Source organism: Globicephala melas, chromosome 6 (assembly GCF_963455315.2).
Source record: "Globicephala melas chromosome 6, mGloMel1.2, whole genome shotgun sequence".
Classification (NCBI taxonomy): Eukaryota; Metazoa; Chordata; class Mammalia; order Artiodactyla; family Delphinidae; genus Globicephala; species Globicephala melas.
The window spans coordinates 57,566,517-57,587,697 of NC_083319.1; positions in this window are offsets into that span (position 1 = coordinate 57,566,517).

The following is a 21,181-nucleotide window of genomic DNA, read 5'->3' on the forward strand; positions in this document are numbered from 1 at the left end:
GTTTGGGATAATAAATGTATAAGGTGAGCCTGGAACATTTTATATCAGAAAATAAGGAAACCAACACATTGGTTCCTGAATCTTTTTAACACAATCCCCAAAGTCTTTGAAGGACTTCCACTGGCCAAAGATGGAACACTTTGAGAATCAAAAAGAATATAACTGTGAATGGATTGAAATACATAAGATATATTATGTATAATTTATAATAAACAAAAAAATAATCAGTCACCTTTGAGGAAAGCTAGGGAACCAGTCCATTATTCTGAAAATAGGTAAATAAGGGCACTTTAACTTCGTTTTCCTGCATAACCTATACCTCAGAGCAACCAACTATTTGATGAAAGTTTTTCTTTTTAGAAAAATTCCAGTTAATGAATGGAGATAGATTTTAAATATCAAAATTCCAGTCCTTAATGAGATAATTGATCTAAGCAATTAACATCAATGCCTGCTAAGACCATTAGTTGAAAAGCTGATAGGGAACTTTGTAATGGATGAATGAGGCTGGCAACACCTGAACTCCTTGATCAATGTTAACATCAGGCTTATGTACCGCCTGATGTGATGCAATAGGAAGTACACAGCGCCACCTATGAAGTCTTCTTGCCAAAAAAATTGAATTGAAATATAATCAAGCCTTCTGGTTTACAGGAAATATTGGGACATAAGAACAGAATATAGTATATGAACTTTTTTAGATTCTGATTTATACAACCCGACTACTAAAAAAAATATATGAGACAATAGGAGAACACTAACTGAATGTTTGATATAAAGGTATTGTTAACTTTTTAAAATGTGATAATGGCATTATAGTTATATTTTTAAAGCCCTGTTTTTAAATAGCTACATAATGAAATATTCACATTTGAAATAATATGTGGGATTTGTTTCAAAATAATAGTGTGTGCATGGGGGAAGTGAGTGAGGGTATAGATTGAGAAGCTTGGCCATATATTGATAATTGCTGAGGCTGGGTGATGAGTACATGTTCATTCTAGTATTCTGTTGGGCATACGTTTGACCTTTTCTGTGGTAAAATGTTGAAAAGACTCAGCTATGGTCAACCTGTTTTTTTTTTTTTTAACATCTTTATTGGAGTATAACTGCTTTACAATGGTGTGTTAGTTTCTGCTTTATAACAGAGTGAATCAGTTATACATATATCCCCATAATCTCTTCCCTCTTGCGTCTCCCTCCCTCCCACCCCTCTAGGTGGTCACAAAGCACAGAGCTGATCTCCCCGTGCTATGCGGCTGCTTCCCACTAGCTATCTATTTTACATTTGGTAGTGTATATATGTCCATGCCACTCTCTCACTTTGTCCCATCTTACCCTTCCCCCTCCCTGTATCTTCGAGTCCATTCTCTAGTAGGTCTGTGTCTTTATTCCCATCTTGCCCCTAGGTTCTTCATGACCATTTTTTTGTTGTTTTTTAGATTCCATATATATGTGTTAGCATACGGTATTTGTTTTTCTCTTTCTGACTTACTTCACTCTGAATGACAGACTCTAGGTCCATCCACCTCACTACAAATAACTCAATTTCATTTCTTTTTATGGCTGAGTGATATTCCATTGTGTATGTGTGCCACATCTTCTTTATCCATTCGTCTGTTGATGGACACTTAGGTTGCTTCCATGTCCTGGCTATTGTAAATAGAGCTGCAATGAACACTGTGGTACATGACTCTTTTTGAATTATGGTTTTCTCAGGGTATATGCGCAGTAGTGGGATTGCTGGGTCGTATGGTAGTTCTGTTTTTAGCTTTTTAAGGAACCTCCATACTGTTCTCCATAGTGGCTGTATCAATGTACATTCCCACCATCAGTGCAAGAGGGTTCCCTTTTCTCCACACCCTCTCCAACATTTATTGTTTGTAGATTTTTTGATGGTGGCCATTCTGACCGGTGTGAGTTGATATCTCATTGTAGTTTTGATTTGCATTTCTCTAATGATTAATGATGTTGAGCATTCTTTCATGTGTTTGTTGGCAATCTCTATATCTTCTTTGGAGAAATGTCTGTTTAGGTCTTCTGCCCATTTTTGGATTGGATTGTTTGTTTTTTTTTGATACTGAGCTGCATGAGCTGCTTGTAAATTTTGAAGATTAATCCTTTGTCAGTTACTTCATTGGCAAATATTTTCTCCCATTCTCAGGGTTGTATTTTGGTCTTGTTTATGGTTTCCTTTGCTATGCAAAAGCTTTTAAGTTTCATTAGGTCCCATTTGTTTGTGTTTATTTCCAATTTCTCTAGGAGGTGGGTCAAAAAGGATCTTGCTGTGATTTATGTCATAGAGTGTTCTGCCTGTGTTTTCCTGTAAGAGTTTGATAGTGTCTGGCCTTATATTTAGGTCTTTAAAACATTTTGAGTTTATTTTTGTGTATGGTGTTAGGGGGTGCTGGGAAAACTGGACAGCTACATGTAAAAGAATGAAATTGGTCAACCACTTTTGAATCTTTGCAATTCTGGCTTCTGCTACTTTGGCTGTACACAGGGAACATGATGAAAAGGCTTCTGGCAAAGACAAGCGATGGCATTGTAGAGGCTGCCTTGTGAGTAAGGACTGCATCCCAGGGCCTCTTTAAATATGTTGGACTATTGTTTTTCAGGTTTCAGCCACACTGGTGTATTGATCTTACTTTTCTTGTTCTCTGCTTCCCCTCCTCTCATTCCCACCATATTCTGGACTGGTGACAGGATTCAGTGGAACAAACTGCATGTAAACTGTAGAGGATTTGTTCTAAGGAACTGTGACATTGGCTCTTAATTAGTATGCTTCTCATTGCTTGTGCTTTGATTCTGGGAGTTAACCACGGACCACAAGTCAAAAAACTGTCCTCTTCTACTAGTGGCTAAGACTTGACGTCACTTCTCTACTGCCAAACATAATGTCTTTTTTTTTTTTTTCAGTTTAAAATGTTTTTAATTGAGGTATAGTTGATTTACAGTGTTGTGTTAATTTCTGCTGTACAGCAAAGTGATTCAGTTATATACATATATACATCTTTAAAATATTCTTTTCCATTATGGTTTATCATAGGATATTGAATATAGTTTTCTGTGCTATGCAGTAGGACCTTGTTGTTTATCCATTCTACATATAAAAGCTTACATCTGCTGACCCCAAACTCTCACTCTATCCTTCTCCCAACCCCCTCCCCCTTGGCAACCACAAGGCTTTTCTCTATGTCTCTGAGTCTGTTTGTTCTCTATGTCTGTGATTCTCAAACACAAAATCTTGGATCCTGTTAAAATGTAAAGCCCATGAAAAGTGGCTGACTCTGTAACCTATTAGTTTTCAAGTTAAAGTTCCAAGAAAAAACTCATTCTCAGAGGGTTCTTGCTGCTCTGGATATAGCCATTTTCAGTGACTCTAGCAAAAATGTTCACTCCAAGGATGGCATATTATCAGTTGTAAAATTTCCTCCATTCAGCTGTTTTCATACTCTTGGCATATTCTATGTGTTGTATATACTAGAATCTAAGATGGTATCTGATTTAATATAGAATTGTACACTTTTAATTTTTAAAATTTTAGTTTTTATATGTTAATTTTTAAATGATATTCCAAGAAGAACATGATTTTCAGGGGCTCTGCTACTTGATCAAATCTGAAAACAGACCACTGAGGTATAATTATTTACATTTTAGTGTGAGTGAAGGATCTGGGGGTGAGTTTGATGGGATGCAGAATAGCTATATTCTGGGTGAGAACAGAGAATAGAAAACCCCAATCCATCCCTTTTCTGGTTTAAGATTGTGTTTCCTTGACAGCAATATTTAAATAGAATGACTTAAGTGAAGATTAAACTCTCTTAAAAGCATCACTCAGGCTGAGATAGATGATGTTTAAGTGTAGTTCTAAGTTCCAAGTTTCCTGGGTGTTTGTGACTGAACTTGCCAGGTCATAGGCTGTGCGATTTATTTCTTGCTTTAAAGGATAAAGCTAGTTATAATGACACAAAAATGGAAATTAATCAGAAAGTCTTTCATTCTTTCTCATCTTTGTTTAAGTAGTTCAAAATCTTAGCCAAGGGTTGGAGACAATTGTTGACAAGAAAGGACGCTTTCAGCCTGGGCATGGAAGTTGAACGAGTCTGAGTGGAAAGGGAGACATTTAATTTAATTGACATTTTTAATCTGGCAAATTGCAAAGAAGGGCAGGAAGCACTTAGATGATCTGCTAATTAACTGTTGTCTTAGGCATTTCCCTCAGCCCAAGGTGGCTGGATGTTGCCAAGGGACGTCATGTTAAAAGGAGTAACTAGAACCCTGAAGGCTCTGATTCTTCACAGTACTTGGTGTCTGTGTATTGTCTATAGTTATGCTCTGTAGGTAGAATGTCATTTATTGCTACAAGGAGGAAAACAAGTATGAAAAAATATACTCTAAATCTATGTGGTATTTCCCATTCTCGTTGGATCCAATCTGTGTATTATCTCTCTCACAAGTCAGTTTCCACGCTAACTTCTCTCATGATACACAGCACGGTTGTACTGTTCACTGGCCATGTGTGGCTGCTGAGCACTTGGCACGTGGCTAGTCCAAACTGAGATGCGAGTATTAAATAAACGTTAGATTGGGAAAACTAAGTATAGAGAAAAGAATATAAAATATCTTATCAATAGTGGTTTTTTTTTTTTTTTTTTTGTATTTTTGCGGTACGCAGGCCTCTCACTGCTGTGGCCTCTCCCATTGCGGAGCACAGGCTCTGGATGCGCAGGCTCAGTGGCCATGGCTCACGGGCCCAGCCGCTGCGCGGCATGTGGGATTTTCCCAGACCGGGGCATGTACCCGCGTCCCCTGCATCGGCAGGCGGACTCTCAACCACTGCACCACCAGGGAAGCCCATCAATGGTGTTTTTAAAATGTTGATTACATGTAGAAATGAAAATATTTTGGATATATTGGGTTAGATAAAACATATTAATTTCATCTGTCCTTTAAAAAACTTTTAAATATGGCCATTAGAACACTTAAAATTACTATGTGGCTCACATTATATTGCTTTTGGGCAGTGCTGCACTAGGAAATACTTGTGACGTGCCTAATTTGTGGTACCTTGAGATCTGTGGGGTGAGATCCAGGGTTGGATTCCTTGGTTTGAATTTTAGTTTTCCACTTCATACATGTGTGGTCCTGGACAAGTTCTATTCCTCTCCAAGCCTCAGTGTCCTGGTATGTGAAATGGACAGAGGAAGAGTTGCTGCCGTATTGGGTGGTTATGAGATTGCCTGTTGACAGTGGTTGGGTCAAAGCAAGTTATGAGTATTATTCTGTACTTTCTGTTGTTTCTCCAGCTCCATTGCTCTCCCCCAGAGCTACCCTCTTCTCTTGCCGAGAATCACAGACTCTGTTGAAAGGAGGTGTAGGCACCAGCCTTCCTAATTCATCTTTCCCACCATGTACTCATTTATACCTGCCTTCATCTTCACACCTAGGTATATGCCCCTTGAGCGTTTGAGGATGGGGATTGCATGTTCAATTTCTTTGTTTCACACACAGTGTTCTCCGTAATAGAAAACACGCACAAAATCATTATTTAAATTGTGAAAAAGGGAGAAAGTGACTTATCTAGGAAATACAAATTTGGCAATTGTAACAAGTTTAAGGGGTACCTTTGGAAACATGCTGAGACTCTATGCATCGCCACCATAACATCTTTTGTTTCTCATGGCAACCTACAGCATTGTCAGATTTATCTATTGACTTCTGCTCTAAAGCAACATCCAGCAAGGATTCCCTCCCAGAAAGAAAACCATGCATTTTTTCAAAATAAAGAGAATGTGTAATGTCTAAAAAATCTTTGTTAAACATCATTTGCTCTTCCAAAATTCTGCTTGCCTGCTTGCTTTTCTGTTTCTCTTAAGAGTAAGAACAAGCTCCTTTATGCCTCAAATGAGCTAAAATTAAATTGTGATAGGACGTCACCCTTAAACCTGACTTATGCAGGAAGGAATTTAGGATGAGGTGACCTACTGGCCCTCAATCTTTGCTCTGAGGAAACAGAGGGGGGGACACAAGCCTTCCTCTGCAGTGCTGGAGGAGGCTTTGCTGCAGGTACTGGGTGCCTCCCCCCTTTCAGCTATGCCCAACGTCAGAGGAGCTGCTCACAGTCTAGAGTCCAGACCCATGTGGCTAAAGGAAGAGCACAAACTTCAGGCAGAGGACAGAGCCGAGCAGGGACTGTCATGTGGTCTGGCCCTGTATACCCTAGGGAATAAAAGAATAGTGATCAGTCTCTTGTCATAACACCCATATCACTAAGATGAAATAAACCTGATAAAGTGCTGGCCCAGACTGGGGCGGCTTCGCTGATTTAGCAGCTTTTAAGACTGGCCACCATAGTATTCTGTGGAATGTTGTTCATCCAGTATTGTGGGGTGCAAGAGAACGAGCCTCAGTGACTTCACCCAGATGTAACTTGCATGTACCCACCTGAGTGGGTATTGGTGGAGCATGAGAATGGCCCCAGATCCTACTCAAAGAAACTTCACTATAAGACATATTCAGAAAGTAAAGTATAGAAAAACTCTAAATATTAATTCAGAGATTTCATTTATTTGTGGTGTCTATACCAGAGGAATTCTGCTTCCTGAATTATAGGACTGATAAAAATACTCCACTCTCCTTGGCAAAATGCAGGGAACAAATAATTTTACATAAACCTCAGAAAGCCACATTGCACAAAGGAGGTGACCAGAAGGCCACTTGCTTCTGGCAGTTTCCTCAGACAAATTTGTAAAACAAGTAACAGTTGACTCAACAACCACAGGCTTTGGTCTTGTTTCAATTCTTTCTTCTCTGGAACTGGCCTTTTGCCTAAAGTCCTCTTTGGACCTACACTATTCTGTGTCTCTATTGTCCTCTTTTGGACGAAGAACACCCATTTTCTGTTCAGATAAAATGTGCTCTTGTGAGAATGAAACTAATAATGTTTCAGTGACCTTCTGAGGCTTCCTGGTTCCCACCATATCAATTTCAAACTCCTTTGTCAAGCTTGGGGACTCTCCACTATTGTCAAACACATAGTCTTTTCCCATGAGTGCATTCCATGCCTCTATTGATTTTTTTCATCTCATCTAAAATTACCTTCCACTCCTCAGGTTCTGGCTGACATCTAGGCTTCTTTTAAGTTCTGCCTCTCCTGAGAAGACTTCATTGTTTCTTTCAGCCTTTCCAACTGCATTTAGTTGGTCCGCACACCATGGACACACTGCCCTGCATTGTTCACTGTTGCTTCAGATGTGTAAATTGTATCTCCCAGCTCGTGGTAAGCACCAGTTGACACTTTACTTTTCACCCCTCAAACCTAGCTACTGGTAAGGATACTTGGGTCTTACTACGAGAGATGTTTCCAACAATTAGAACTGCACCAAATGGAATGTGGTCCCCTAGGACATAGTGAATTCCTTGTCACTGGAGGATATCAACTACAGACCACTTGAAAGGACCTTCCTTAGTGCATAGATTGTAGTTGGTGTTTTACACGTTTTCGATGAATGACTAAATGTAGGGTATCAGAAAAGAAATTCAAATATCCAAGTGGGTATCTTTCAGAATTCTATCAGACTTCTTTAATGCTGAGCTTCTATTCTATAAAATGATTGTTCTCTAAGAAATACGCATTTGTTGAATTCATGGAAGTCTTTTCTCATTTGAAAATGATTTCGTGTTCATCACCTCAATTGACTTTAGCAGACTTGTGAGAGGTGTGAACCTTCTCCATTATGTAAGTGTTATACGTGAAGAAAATGATGGAAACACAGTAAGGTTGTGCAGAAAGTACATGAGAGAAGAGGGACACAGAAATAACCAGAACACATTGTTCTCCATGCTCTGATCTCAGGCCAGTTAGTGGAGGAGGGAGTGCTTGGAAGAGAACTCAGAGATAGTAATGGGTAAAATAATCCATAATTGAACTCACTCTTCTGGTATAGTTCTGATCTCCCCATTTGTGCTTGGGTCTGTTGAATTTTCTTTTTAATTTATTGAGGTATAGTTGATTTACAATATTATACAAGTTTCAGGTGTATAACATAGTGATTCACAATTTTAAAAAATTGTACTCCATTTATAGCTATTATAAAATATTGGCTATACTCCGTCTTGTACAATATATCTTTGTAGATTATTTTATACATAGTAGTTTGTACCTCTTAATTCCCTACACCTACCTTGCCCCCCCCCACTTCCCTCTTCCCACTGGTAACCATAAGTTTTGAAATACCTATTAAATCAGAACTCTATGCAAAAGTGGTTGATTTTACTCTTGAACAGAGAGTTAGAATTGCATTTGGGTGAACATTTTTAGCTGAGTCATAGTTCCTATTTTGCTACCTAGTGGTAGAGTCCAAAAAACTCAGAAAATTAGAAAATTCCAAACCATGGGTCTTCAGAGGGTATACATATTTGGAATTTATTTCCTGCTTTGGAAATGTTATTTCAATGGAATGTTTCATAGTAAGTCATCATATAACAAAGAATGCTTATTTTAAAAGTAGAATATGTTGCAGGCCTGAGGTAAACCATGTAGTATTTTGCTAATACCTTCCTGTAAAGCATGACAGTGTAATATCAATTCAGCAACAAAGTTATCAGTCATACATTATGTGCAAATCATTTTACTGAGCTCCTGTCAAAACCTTTGGTTATGCTCTCTCTTGAAGAGGCCACCATAAAAAGACCTGGGCAGCATCATAAACATGAAGTAGGAGAGTGTTGATTAGTGTGTATGATATGTGATTGTTTTTATTTTCTATTACTGCATAACAAATTATCACAAATTTAGCAGGTTAAAACAACATATTGTCTCAACAGTTTCCATGAGCCAAGAGTTTGGGCAAATCTTAACTGGGTCCTCTGCTTAGGATCTGGCAAGGCTGAAGTCAAAGTATTAGTTGAGTTGTGTTGCTTTCTAGAGCTCAGAGCCCTCTTTCAAGCTCCCTCACGTTGTTGACAAAATTCAGTTCCTTGTGGTTGTAGGCCTGAAGTCCCCATTCTATTGCTGACTATCACCTGGGGTCTGCTCTCTGCTCCCAGAGGCCCCTCAGTTCCTTGCCATGTAGTCCTCTCATAGGCCTTCTCACAATGTGTCATCTTATGGCTTCAAGCCAGCAAGAGAATCTCTGACTTCCTCTATGACTTATAGACCCTCTTTTAAAGAGCTTATCTTATACATCAGGCCTATCCAGGGTAATCTCCTTTTTGATGAACTCAAAGTCAACTGATTAGGGACCTTAATTACATTTATAAAAATCCTTTCACTCTTGCCATATAACATGACCTAATCACAGAAGTAAAGTCCTGTCATATTCACAGGTCCGGTTCATACTAAGGGGAGGGGATTACACAAGGCATGCACATGAGTGGGGGGAATCTTGGGACCACCTTAGGATTTTGCCTTACCTCATTGGGAAATTAGAAAGCAAAAACATTATTCTGTTTGTTAGGGGTTGGGATGGGGTTACTGGAGGGTATGTTTTTTCCAACACCAATTCTCCTACACCAACTGGGTGTCCTACTGTTCAATTCTGACACTAACTACCTGGAGTTAGCATTAGATCTCACACGTAAGGGCTCAGTCTCACCAGACTGCTCTCACCTTGGAGGCCAGCTGCAAGTTCAGGGTCCACCTGCACTCTGCCTGGAGAACTACAAATTTAGGGGTTCCCAAGATCATCCCTCAGGTTCAAGAATTCACTAAAATAACTCGTAGAACTCAGGAAAGCACAGAAATATGAATGCTGGTTTATTATAGAGGATTCAAATGAACGGCCAGGTGAAGAGATAAATAGGGTGGCAGGGTCTGGGGAGTCCAGGGCACAGCACTCCATACTCTCTCTAGGTGCACCATGCTCCCACCACGTTGTTGTGTTCACCAACCTGAAAACTTCCTGAACCTTGTTCCAGAGCTTTTATATGAAGTTTCATTATGTAGGTGTTATGGACTGAATGTTTGTGTCCCTCCAAATCCAGATGTGGAAGCCCTAAGACCTAATGTGATGATATTTGGAGAAGGAAGATAATTAGGGTTAGATTAGATCATGGAGGTGGGGCCCTCATGATGGGATTAGTGGCCTTATAAGAGGACAGAGAGATTTCTCTCTTTTTCTCTGTGTGTATGCATGTGAGGACATAGAGAGAAGGCGGTCATCTGCAAGCCAGGAAGAGAGGCCTCAGAAGTAACTGAATCATCTGGCACCTTGATCTTGGGTTTTTCTAGCCTCTGGAACCATAAATAAACTACTGTTCTTTACGCCACCCGGTCTGTGTATGTTGTTATGGCAGCCTGAACAGGCTAAGACAGTAGGTATGAGTGATTAAATTATTGGCCCCATGACTGAACTCCATCTCTAGGCCCTGTCTCCTCCGGAGGACTTCCTTGGTGGAGTAGGTTTGCAAGTTCCAACCATGTAATCAGGTGGTGGTTTCCTCTAGTGACCAGGCGCCATCCTGAGGCTATCTAGGCCCCTCCCCATGTGTCATCTCATTAGCATAAACTCAGGTATAGTCAAGGAGGCCCCTTATGAATAACAAAAAGCACTCTTATCACTCAGGAAATCTCAAGGGTTTTAGGAACTCTGTGCCAGTTACCAGGGACAAAGACCAAAGGACAAATATATTCTTTATTATACTACAGAGGGTATTACCAACTTTGTGTGCCAAAATCTTGACAGGAAGTGTCAGTTTGGCTCAACCAATTCAGGTGCTTCTTAGCAATACCTGGAAAAGTTATGTAAGCCTATTCATATATGTATACATTAAAAAATACACTAAGCTACTATATATAGTATACATATTTAATATATGTGTGTGTGTACATATATATGTACACACACACACATTGAATATCTGTGATTTTGTTTAACACAAAATTTCTCCACTCAAGGAAATGGTTAACCAGTGTTACTAAGGGGATAACTCTTTCCTTGCTTTGTTCTAAATTTTCTTTCTCAGTACATTCATGGTTATTCCTGATCTCATACCAGTCTACCTCTGACAAGGATCCACGGTAGTTTGGAAGTCTCGTTTCGGTGCCAGGACTGATAAAGGACCTCTGGAGAAATGTCAGTCTTCCCGGATGTATTTCGATCATGTTTAAGCTTTGTGGAGGTGCCTTCAGCAGCTGGGAGTCTTCAGGTGTAGTTTGTCCTGATCATGTTTATGATTGTGTTCCTAGCCAGGGCTGAAACTCAGGCTCATTGCCCTCAGCTGTTGCCTGATGCTTAAGAAGAACTGCTTGTCCCCTCACTGTTATTTTAGTGGGGTTTTACAATCTATTTTTTGCTTTGAGAACAAGAAGGGTAATCTTCCTGCAGAGAAATGCTTCCAAAAGTTTTCCCCATTTTCCTTCAGATATGTCCGTATTACACTCTCAGATGTGTCCCTTGGCTGCAGCTGTGTTTGTTGCCATTTCATTTCCACGTATGCTCATGCTATAGATGTAAACTGCTTTAAACTGTTCCTCAACTCTTCCTTGGTGACTTAACACAGCTTTGAACTGACACTGTGTACAGAACGATGAGTGTCCTTTTTATCCTTGAGCATTACCAGGCAAGTAAGCAATGCCTGTTCAAGAGAGGTCCAGGTAATTGTCAGGAGCAAGAAAGGAGAGGAAGAAGGGAGAGGAAAAAGACATGGGAAGGAAAAGATGAAAGTATAGAGCAAAAGGAGGGAAAAAGAAGCTAGTCCACCTTGTAGCAGAGGACCAAAAAAGCCTCCAAATAAACCCAAAGCTACTCCAGGTCACAATCATTGATGAAACCTATTTGAAACATAGGTTTTTTTTTTTTTAAAATATATCTTTATTGGAGTATAACTGCTTCACAATACTGTGTTAGCCTCTGTCGACAACAACGTGAATCAGCCATATGCATACATACATCCCCATATCCCCTCCCTCTTGAGCCTCCCTCCCACCCTCCCTATCCCAACCCCCTAGGTGGTCACAAAGCCCTGAGCTGGTCTCACTGTGCTCTGTTGCTGCTTCCCACTAGCTATCTATTTTACTTTCAGTAGTGTATATATGTCGATGCTACTTCCACTTCACCCCAGCTTCTCCCGTGTCCTCAAGTCCATTATCTATGTCTACGTCTTTACTCCTGCCCTGCCACTAGGTTCATCAGTACCATTTATGTTTTTAGATTCCATATATATGCGTTAGCATACAGTATTTGTTTTTCTGACTTACTTCACTAATTTAGGTTTTTGAGGTGTTCTCCTGTAGAAGTAGCTTACGCAGGGCTGCTAATGTGCTAATGGAAGACTAGGAACATAGATAAGGGACCAAATGGGGCAGAGAAATTAGGAAGAGTGCGTAAGTGGGCTGTGGGGAGCCTGGAAGAGATCGCAAGGTAGGGTGCAAGATGGTCATGGTGTGGTTTGTGGGGCACCTTGCTTCAGGTCTCAGAGTGAGGGGTGATGGAGCAGGACTTAGAGAAGGGCCTCCTCACCCCATTGTGAAGCACACTGATCTCTGAGGCCCAGACCATGAAGGAGGGCAGCATGTCTGATTATGCGACCGTGACAAAATGTCAGAGAAATGAAAACAAATGGCTGAACAGTCCCTGGAGGGATAAAGAGTTCAGTTATTAAGTTCCCTGACCAGAAACATTGCGATTTAGTCATCTAGAATGATTTTATTCCATCGTCTATTACGGGCTGCACCACATAAATCTGTGTTTTATTGCTGCAGTGAGATGCTGGAGAATTTCAAGATAACTTTTGGCACTGTCTGAGTCAGCTCACTGCTGAGCCCACAAGTGCCTGTGGAAAAGTAGCAGCAGTGATATTAATCACCTTCTTTGGGGCTTTTCCCCCTACTCTGCTGGAGCTTTGTTTTGTCCTTCTTCTCTGAAAACAAGAAACGAAAAACAAAACCCAAGCCCTGCCCCGCAACTCTTTAAACTACAAGTGTCTCAGGTGGAGTTAGAGAGCGGGGTAGTCAGGAAGGAGAGGTGGTTGTCACGCGCTGGGATGATTGGTGGGCGTAATGAGGTGTCATTTGTGTGATGCTGTTGTTATGTCATGTATCTTATGCCTAGAATTCTCTGGGCTGTGACTCTTGAAAAAAGGGATTGAAACAAAGAAGTGGTGTCAAGGAACATGAGAGTTTGGCCAGTTTTCTTCTTTGATCCGCATATTCAACTGGTGCATCACAAGAGTGTAAAGGAAGATGAGAAATAGGAGGTGGATGGGTGAGGGATTTGAACACACACAGATACACAAACCCATACACATACATACATATGCTCATGGGGCTATGAAAAGGCAGTTTATTTGGGACCAACTGCGTGGACAATTGATGCCCGTATTCTCTGTCCCACAAAACTCTCTCATCAAAAGCTAATTTAGGGCTTCCCTGGTGGCGCAGTGGTTGAGAGTCCGCCTGCCGATGCAGGGGACACGGGTTCGTGCCCCTGTCCGGGAAGATCCCACATGCCGCGGAGCGGCTGGGCCTGTGAGCCATGGCCGCTGAGCCTGCGCGTCCGGAGCCTGTGCTCTGCAGCGGGAGAGGCCACAACAGTGAGAGGCCCGCGTACCGGGAAAAAAAAAAAAAAAAAGCTAATTTAATTTCTCCTCTCTACTACTGCTACTTTTTAGTCTTTTTTTTTTTTTTTCATAGTCTCAATCTTATTCCTTTTTCCTAAATTATCTCCTCAAGGTTCCTCTTCCTGCCTCTGCTTTTGGGCAACTGCCTCTGTTCATTTGGTTTCCAAGGTCATCTCTATGTTGATGACTTCCAAATGTATATACTAAGCTCTGCTCTTTCTCAAGCAGGAATCAGTGCTGCATTGCAGCGCTGGGTGAGATAAAAGGAGGTAAGACAAAGCATAGCTTGTCCTTGCAACTACATACTTGGGTCTGTGCGGGGCAGGATGCTGATGAGCTCTGTGTAAGGAACAGGCTGGAGTCTTCCCTATGTCCTGATGTCTGAATATGCTTGATTTGGTCTGACTGAATTAAACAAGGTAGGGCCTGGTGAGGACTTGGAATGGAGGCTCTTTTGGAATTCTGTGCTTAGAAGACAATTTCAGAGTAGTGATTAACATGAGCCTGGGAGTCCAACTGCTTGGATTCAACCCTGACTCCACCACATACTGTGTGTAGCCCTCTACATATTCAGTTCCTTAAATGCAAAAGAGGGTCATAATCGGATGCTCCCCTACAGTTGTCATGAGCATTAAATGAGATAATGCATGTAAAATGCTGAGCCCTGCACAAAGTAAGGACTCACTGAATCTTAGCTCTTACAAGCCATTTGGCTTCTTTCCCTCCCCAAAGAAAGAAGAACGCCTTTTCCAAGAAACCTATGACAGAAAGCAAAAGGCATTAATGCGGAAGGCTCTTGCTTTTGTGAAATAAGATGCTGCCCCCAGGTCTGGAGCTTTGTGACAGGTTCCTTTCCTGCTCATTATGAATAGGTTGATGAGAAGTAGGTGGGTTAAAGATGAGTGAAAAGCTTTGTGAGGAAGTTTATCCTATTTTCTGGGCCCAGCTCTTGGAAAGCTGATTAAATGAGGCTGGGGCTGTGCAGGCTGCCCTACTTACGGCTTTTGTCAGCACTTCTTTTATAGATTCTAATTTCTAGGGCCTAGAAAGGGCTGTGTTGAAAATATTCTCTGAGGGCTTGAGCTTGGTGTAGAAGATCTTTATCAGGCACCAAATAATCTTGTCAAGTTTTAAAAGCAGAAGTGAGAAAGAAAGGAAAAAGATGTTGGAAAGGGAGGATGAAAGAGGAAGACAGCGAAAGAGACAAAAGAGAATGAAGAGGTAGAATGGTGAGGGAGAAAGAGGGAAAGAACGAATTCCTTTAAGAGTTTCTAAGACATGCCTTTATTTTATTTATATTATTTTTTAAACATCTTTATTGGAGTATATTTGCTTTACAATGTTGTCTTAGTTTCTGATGTATAACAAAGTGAATCAGCTATATGTATACATATATCCCCATATCCCTTACCTCTTGGGTCTCCCTCCCAGCCTCCCTATCCCACCCCTCTAGGTGGTCACAAAGCACTGAGCTGATCTCCCTGTGCTATGTGGCTGCTTCCCACTATTGTGCATTTGGTAGTGTGTATATGTCAGTGCTATTTTGCATTTGGTAGTGTGTATATGTCAGTGCTACTCTCTCACTTCGTCCCAGCTTAACCTTCCCGGTCCCCGTGTCCTGAAGTCCATTCTTTACATCTGCGTTTTTATTCCGGACCTGCCCCCTAGGTTCATAAAAACCATTTTTTAAAAGAAATTGTATATATATGTGTTAGCATATGATATTTATTTTTCTCTTTCTGACTTCCTTCAATCTGTATGACAGCCTCTATGTCCATCCACCTCACTACAAATAACTCAATTTTGTTTCTTTTTATGGCAAGTAATATTCCATTGTATATATGTGCCACATCTTCTTTATCCATTCATCTGTTGATGGACACTTAGGTTGTTTCCATGTCCTGGCTATTGTAAATAGTGATGCAGTGAACATTGTGGTACATGTCTTTTATTGAATTACGGTTTACTCAGGGTATATGCCCAGTAGTGGGATTGCTGGGTCGTATGGTAGCTCTATTTATAGTTTTTTAGGGACCCTCCATACTGTTCTCCATAATGGCTGTACCAATTTACATTCCTACCAACAGTGCAAGAGGGTTCCCTTTTCTCCACACCCTCTCCAGCATTTATTGTTTGTAGATTTTTTGATGATGGCCATTCTGACTGCTATGAGGTGATACCTCATTGTAGTTTTGATTTGCATTTCTCTAACGATTAGTGATGTTGAGCATTCTTTCATGTGTTTGTTGGCAATCTGTATATCTTCTTTGGAGAAATGCCTATTTAGGTCTTCTGCCCATTTTTGGTTTGGGTTGTTTGTTTTTTTGATACTGAGCTGCATGAGCTGCTTGTAAATTTTGGAGATTAATCCTTTGTCAGTTGCTTCCTTTGCAAATATTTTCTCCCATTCTGAGGGTTGTCTTTTGGTCTTGTTTATGGTTTCCTTTGCTGTGCAAAAGCTTTTAAGTTTCACTAGGTCCCATGTGTTTATTTTTGTTTCTATTTCCATTTTTCTAGGAGATGGGTCAAAAAGGATCTTGCTGTGACTTATAGAATGTTCTGCCTATGTTTTCCTCCAAGAGTTTTGTAGTGTCTGGCCTTACATTTTGGTCTTTAATCCATTTTGAGTTTATTTTTGTGTATGGTGTTAGGGAGTGTCCTAATTTCATTCTTTTACATGTAGCTGTCCAGTTTTCCCAGCACCACTTACTGAAGGGGATGTCTTTTATCCATTGTATATTTTTGCCTCCTTATCAAGAATAAGGTGACCAAAGGTGCGTGGGTTTATCTCTGGGCTTTCTATCCTGTTCCATTGATCTATATTTCTGTTTCTGTGCCAGTACCATACTGTCTTGATTACTGTAGCTTTGTAGTATAGTCTGAAGTCAGGGAGTCTGATTCCTCCAGCTCCGTTTTTCTTTCTCAAGATTGCTTTGGCTATTCGGGGTCTTTCGTGTTTCCATACAAATTGTGAAATTTTCTGTTCTAGTTCTGTGAAAAATGCCATTGGTAGTTTGATAGCGATTGAACTGAATCTGTAGCTTGCTTTGGGTAGTATAGTCATTTTCACAATGTTGATTCTTCCATTCCAAGAACATGGTATATCTCTCCATCTGTTTGTATGGTCTTTAATTTCTTTCATCAGTGTCTTATTGTTTTCTGCATACAGGTCTTTTGTCTTAGGTAGGTTTATTCCTAGGTATTTTATTCTTCTTGTTGCAGTGGTAAATGGAGATGTTTCCTTAATTTCTCTTTCAGATTTTCTGTCATTAGTGTATAGGAATGCAAGAGATTTCTGTGCATTAATTTTGTATCCTGCTGCTTTACCAAATTCATTGATTAGCTCTAGTAGTTTTCTGGTAGGATCTTTAGGATTCTCTATGTATAGTATCATATCATCTGCAAACAGTGACAGCTTTACTTCTTCTTTTCCAATTTGGATACCTTTTATTTCTTTTTCTTCTCTGAATGCTGTGGCTAAATCTTCCAAAACTATGTTGAATAATAGTGGTGAGAGTGGTCAACCTTGTCTTGTTCCTGATCTTAGTGGAAATGGTTTCAATTTTTCACCATTGAGATTGATGTTGGCTGTGGGTTTGTCATATATGGCCTTCATTATGTTGAGGTATGTTCCCCCTATGCTTACTTTCTTGAGGGTTGTTTTTCATAAATGGGTGTTGAATTTTGTCAAAAGCTTTTTCTGCATCTATTGAGATTGTCATATGGTTTTTATCCTTCAGTTTGTTTATGTGGTGTATCACATTGATTGATTTGCATATGTTGAAGAATCCTTGCATTCCTGGGATAAACCCCACTTGATCGTGGTGTATGATCCTTTTAATATGCTGTTGAATTCTGTTTGTTAGTATTTTGTTGAGGATTTTTGCATCTATGTTCATCAGTGATATTGGCCTGTAGTTTTCTTCTTTGTGACATCTTTGTCTGGTTTCGGTATCAGGGTGATGGTGGTCTCGTAGAATGAGTTTGGGAGTGGTCCTCCCTTTGCTATGTTTTGGAAGTGTTTGAGAAAGGTAGGTGTTAGCTCTTCTCTAAATATTTGATGGAATTCACCTGTGAAGCCATCTGGTCCTGGGCTTTTGTTTGTTGGAAGATTTTTAATCACAGTCTCAATTTCAGTGCTTGTGGTTGGTCTGTTTATATTTTCTATTTCTTCCTGGTTCAGGCTTGGAAGGTTGTGCTTTTCTAAGAATTTGTCCATTTCTTCCAGATTGTCCATTTTATTGGCATATAGTTGCTTGTAGTAATCTCTCATGATCCTTTGTATTTCTGCAGTGTCAGTTGTCCTCCTTTTTCATTTCTAATTCTATTGATTTGAGTCTTCTCCCTTTTTTTTTTTTTGTTTGATGAGTCTGGCTAAAGGTTTATCAATTTTGTTTATCTTCTCAGAGAACCAGCTTTTAGTTTTATTCATCTTTGCTATTGTTTTCTTCATTTATTTTTCATTTATTTGTGATCTGATCTTTATGATTTCTTTCTTTCTGCTAACTTTGGGTTTTTTTTGTTCTTGTTTTCTAATTGCTTTAGGTGTAAGGTTATGTTGTTTATTTGAGATGTTTGTTTCTTGAGGTAGGATTGTATTGCTATAAACTTATCTCTTTGAACTGCTTTTGCTGCGTCCCATAGGTTTTGGGTTGTTGTGTTTTCATTGTCATTTGTTTCTAGGTATTTTTTTATTTCCTCTTTGATTTCTTCAGTGATCTTTTGGTTATATAGTAGTGTATTGTTTAGCCTCCATGTATCTGTATATTTTACAGATATTTTTCCTGTAATTGATATGTAGTCTCATAGCGTTATTGTCAGAAAAGATACTTGACAGAATTTCAATTTTCTTAAATTTATCAAGGCTCGGTTTGTGACCGAAGATATGATGTATCCTGGAGAATGTTCCATGAGCACTTGAGAAGAAAGTGTATTCTGTTGTTTTTGGATGGAATGTCCTATAAATATCAGTTAAGTCCATCTTGTTTAAAGTATGATTTGAAGCTTGTGTTTATGTATTTTCATTTTGGATCATCTGTCTATTGGTGAAAGTGGGGTGTTAAAGTCCCCTACCATGATTGTGTTACTGTTGATTTCCCCTTTTATGGCTGTTAGCCTTTGCCTTATGTATTGGGGTGCTCCTATATTGGGTGCATAAATATTTACAATCGTTACATCTTCTTCTTGGATTGATCCCTTGATCATTATGTAGTGTCCTTCTTTGTCTCTTATAATAGTCTTTATTTTAAAGTCTATTTTGTCTGATATGAGAATTGCTACTGCAGCTTTCTTTTGATTTCCAGTTAAATGGAATATCTTTTTCCATCCCATTACTTTTAGTCTGTATGTGTCCCTAGGTGTGAAGTGGGTCTCTTGTAGACAGCCTATATATGGGTCTTGTTTTTGTATCCATTTAGCCAGTCTATATCTTTTGGTTGGAGCATTTAATCCAGTTACATTTAAGGTAGTTACTGTTATGTAATATCCTATTACCATTTTCTTAATTGTTTTGGGTTTGTTATTGTAGGTCTTTTTCTTCTCTTGTGTTTCCGTCCTAGAGAATTTCCTTTAGCATTTGTTGTAAAACTGTTTAGTTGTGAATTCTCTTAGCTTTTGCTTGTCTGTAAAGGTTTTAATCTCTCCGTTGAATCTGAATGAGATCCTTGTTGGGTAGAGTAATCTTGCTTGTAGGTTTTTCCCTTTGATCACTCTGAATATGTTCTGCCACCCCCTTCTGGCTTGCAGAGTTTCTGCTGCAAGATCAGCTGTTAACCTTATGGGGATTCTCTTGTATATTATTTGTTGTTTTTCCCTTGCTGCTTTTAATTTTTTTTTCTTTGTATTTAATTTGTGATAGTTTGATTAATATTTGTCTTGGCATGTTTCTCCTTGGATTTATCCTATATGGTATTCTCTTCACGTCTTGGACTTGACTGTTTCCTTTCCCATATTAGGGAAGTTTTCAACTATAATGTCTTCAAATATTTTCTCTTCTTCTTCTGGGACCCCTATCATTTGAATGTTGGTGTGTTTAATGTTGTACCAGATGTGTCTGAGACTGTCGTCAATTCTTTTCATTCTTTTTTCTTTATTCTGCTCTGTGGTAGTTATTTCCACTATTTTATCTTCCAGGTCACTTATCCGTTCTTCTGCCTGTTATTCTGCTATTGATCCCTTCTGGAGAATTTTTATTTCATTTATTGTGTTGTTCATCATTGTTTGTTTGCTCTTTAGTTCTTCTAGGTCCTTGTTAAACGTTTCTTGTATTTTCTCCATTCTGTTTCCAAGATCTTGGATCATCTTTACTATCATTACTCTGAATTCTTTCTCAGGTAGACTGACTATTTCCTCTTCATTTGTTTGGTAGGTTTTTACTTTGCTCCTTCATCTGCTGCATATTTCTCTGTCTTCTCATTTTGCTTAACTTAGTGTGTTTGCGGTCTCCTTTTTGCAGCCTGCACGTTCTTAGTTCCCGTTGTTTTTGGTATCTGCCCCCAGTGGGTGAGCTTGGTTCAGTGGCTTGTGGAGTGGACTGGTGTTTGTGTTCTGGTGGGTGATGCTGGATCTTGTCTTTCTGGTGGGCAGGGCTGCATCTGGTGGTATATCTTGTGGTGTCTGTGAACTTAGTGTGATTTTAGGCAGCGTCTCTGCTAATGCGTGGGGTGTGTTCCTCTCTTGCTAGTTGTTTGGCATGGGGTGTCCTAGCTGGAGCTTGTTGGCCATCGGGTGGAGCTGGATCTTAGCATTGAGATGGAGATGTCTGGGAGAGCTCTCGCCAATTGATATTACATGGGGCTGCGAGTTCTCTGGTGGTCCAAGGTCCTGAACTCAGCTCTCCCACCTTGGAGGCTCAGGCCTGACACCAGGCCCAAGCGCCAAGACCCTGTTTAGCCACACAGCTCAGAAAAAAGGGGAGAAAAAAAAAGATTATTAAAATAAAATAATAATAATAAAAAAGAAGAGAGCAACCAAACCAACAAACAAATCCACCAATGATAAAATGTGCTAAACTAAACTAAGATAAACATAAAAATCAGAAACAAATCAGTCACAGGCAGCAAACCCCAGGTCTACAGTTGTCCCCAAAGTCCACTGCCTCAATTTTGGGATGATTTGTTGTCTCTTTAGGTATTCCACAGATGCAGGGTACGTCAAGTTGATTGTGGAGATTTAATCCGCTGCTCCTGAGGCTGCACAGAGAAATTTCCCTTTTCTCCTCTTTGTTCGCACAGCTCCTGGGGTTCAGCTTTGGTTTTGGCCCCACCTCTGCGTGTAGGTCACCCCCACGCATCTGTTCCCTGCTCAGACAGGAGGCGGTTAAAGCACAGCTGATTAGGGCACTCTTGCTCACTGAGGCGAGGGAGGGGTATGATAGTTATAATTGGAATGCAGGGTGAGCCTGCAGAGGCAGAGGCCGGTGGATGTTGCACCAGCCTGAGGCACGCCTTGCGTTCTCCTGGGGGAGTTGTCCCTGGATCCCGGGACCCTGGCAGTGGCGGGCTGCACAGGCTCCTGGGAGGGGACGTGTGGAGAGTGACCTGTGCTCGCACACAGGCTTTTTGGTGGCAGCAGCAGCAGCTTTAGTATTTCATGCCCGTCTCTGGAGTCTGCGCTGATA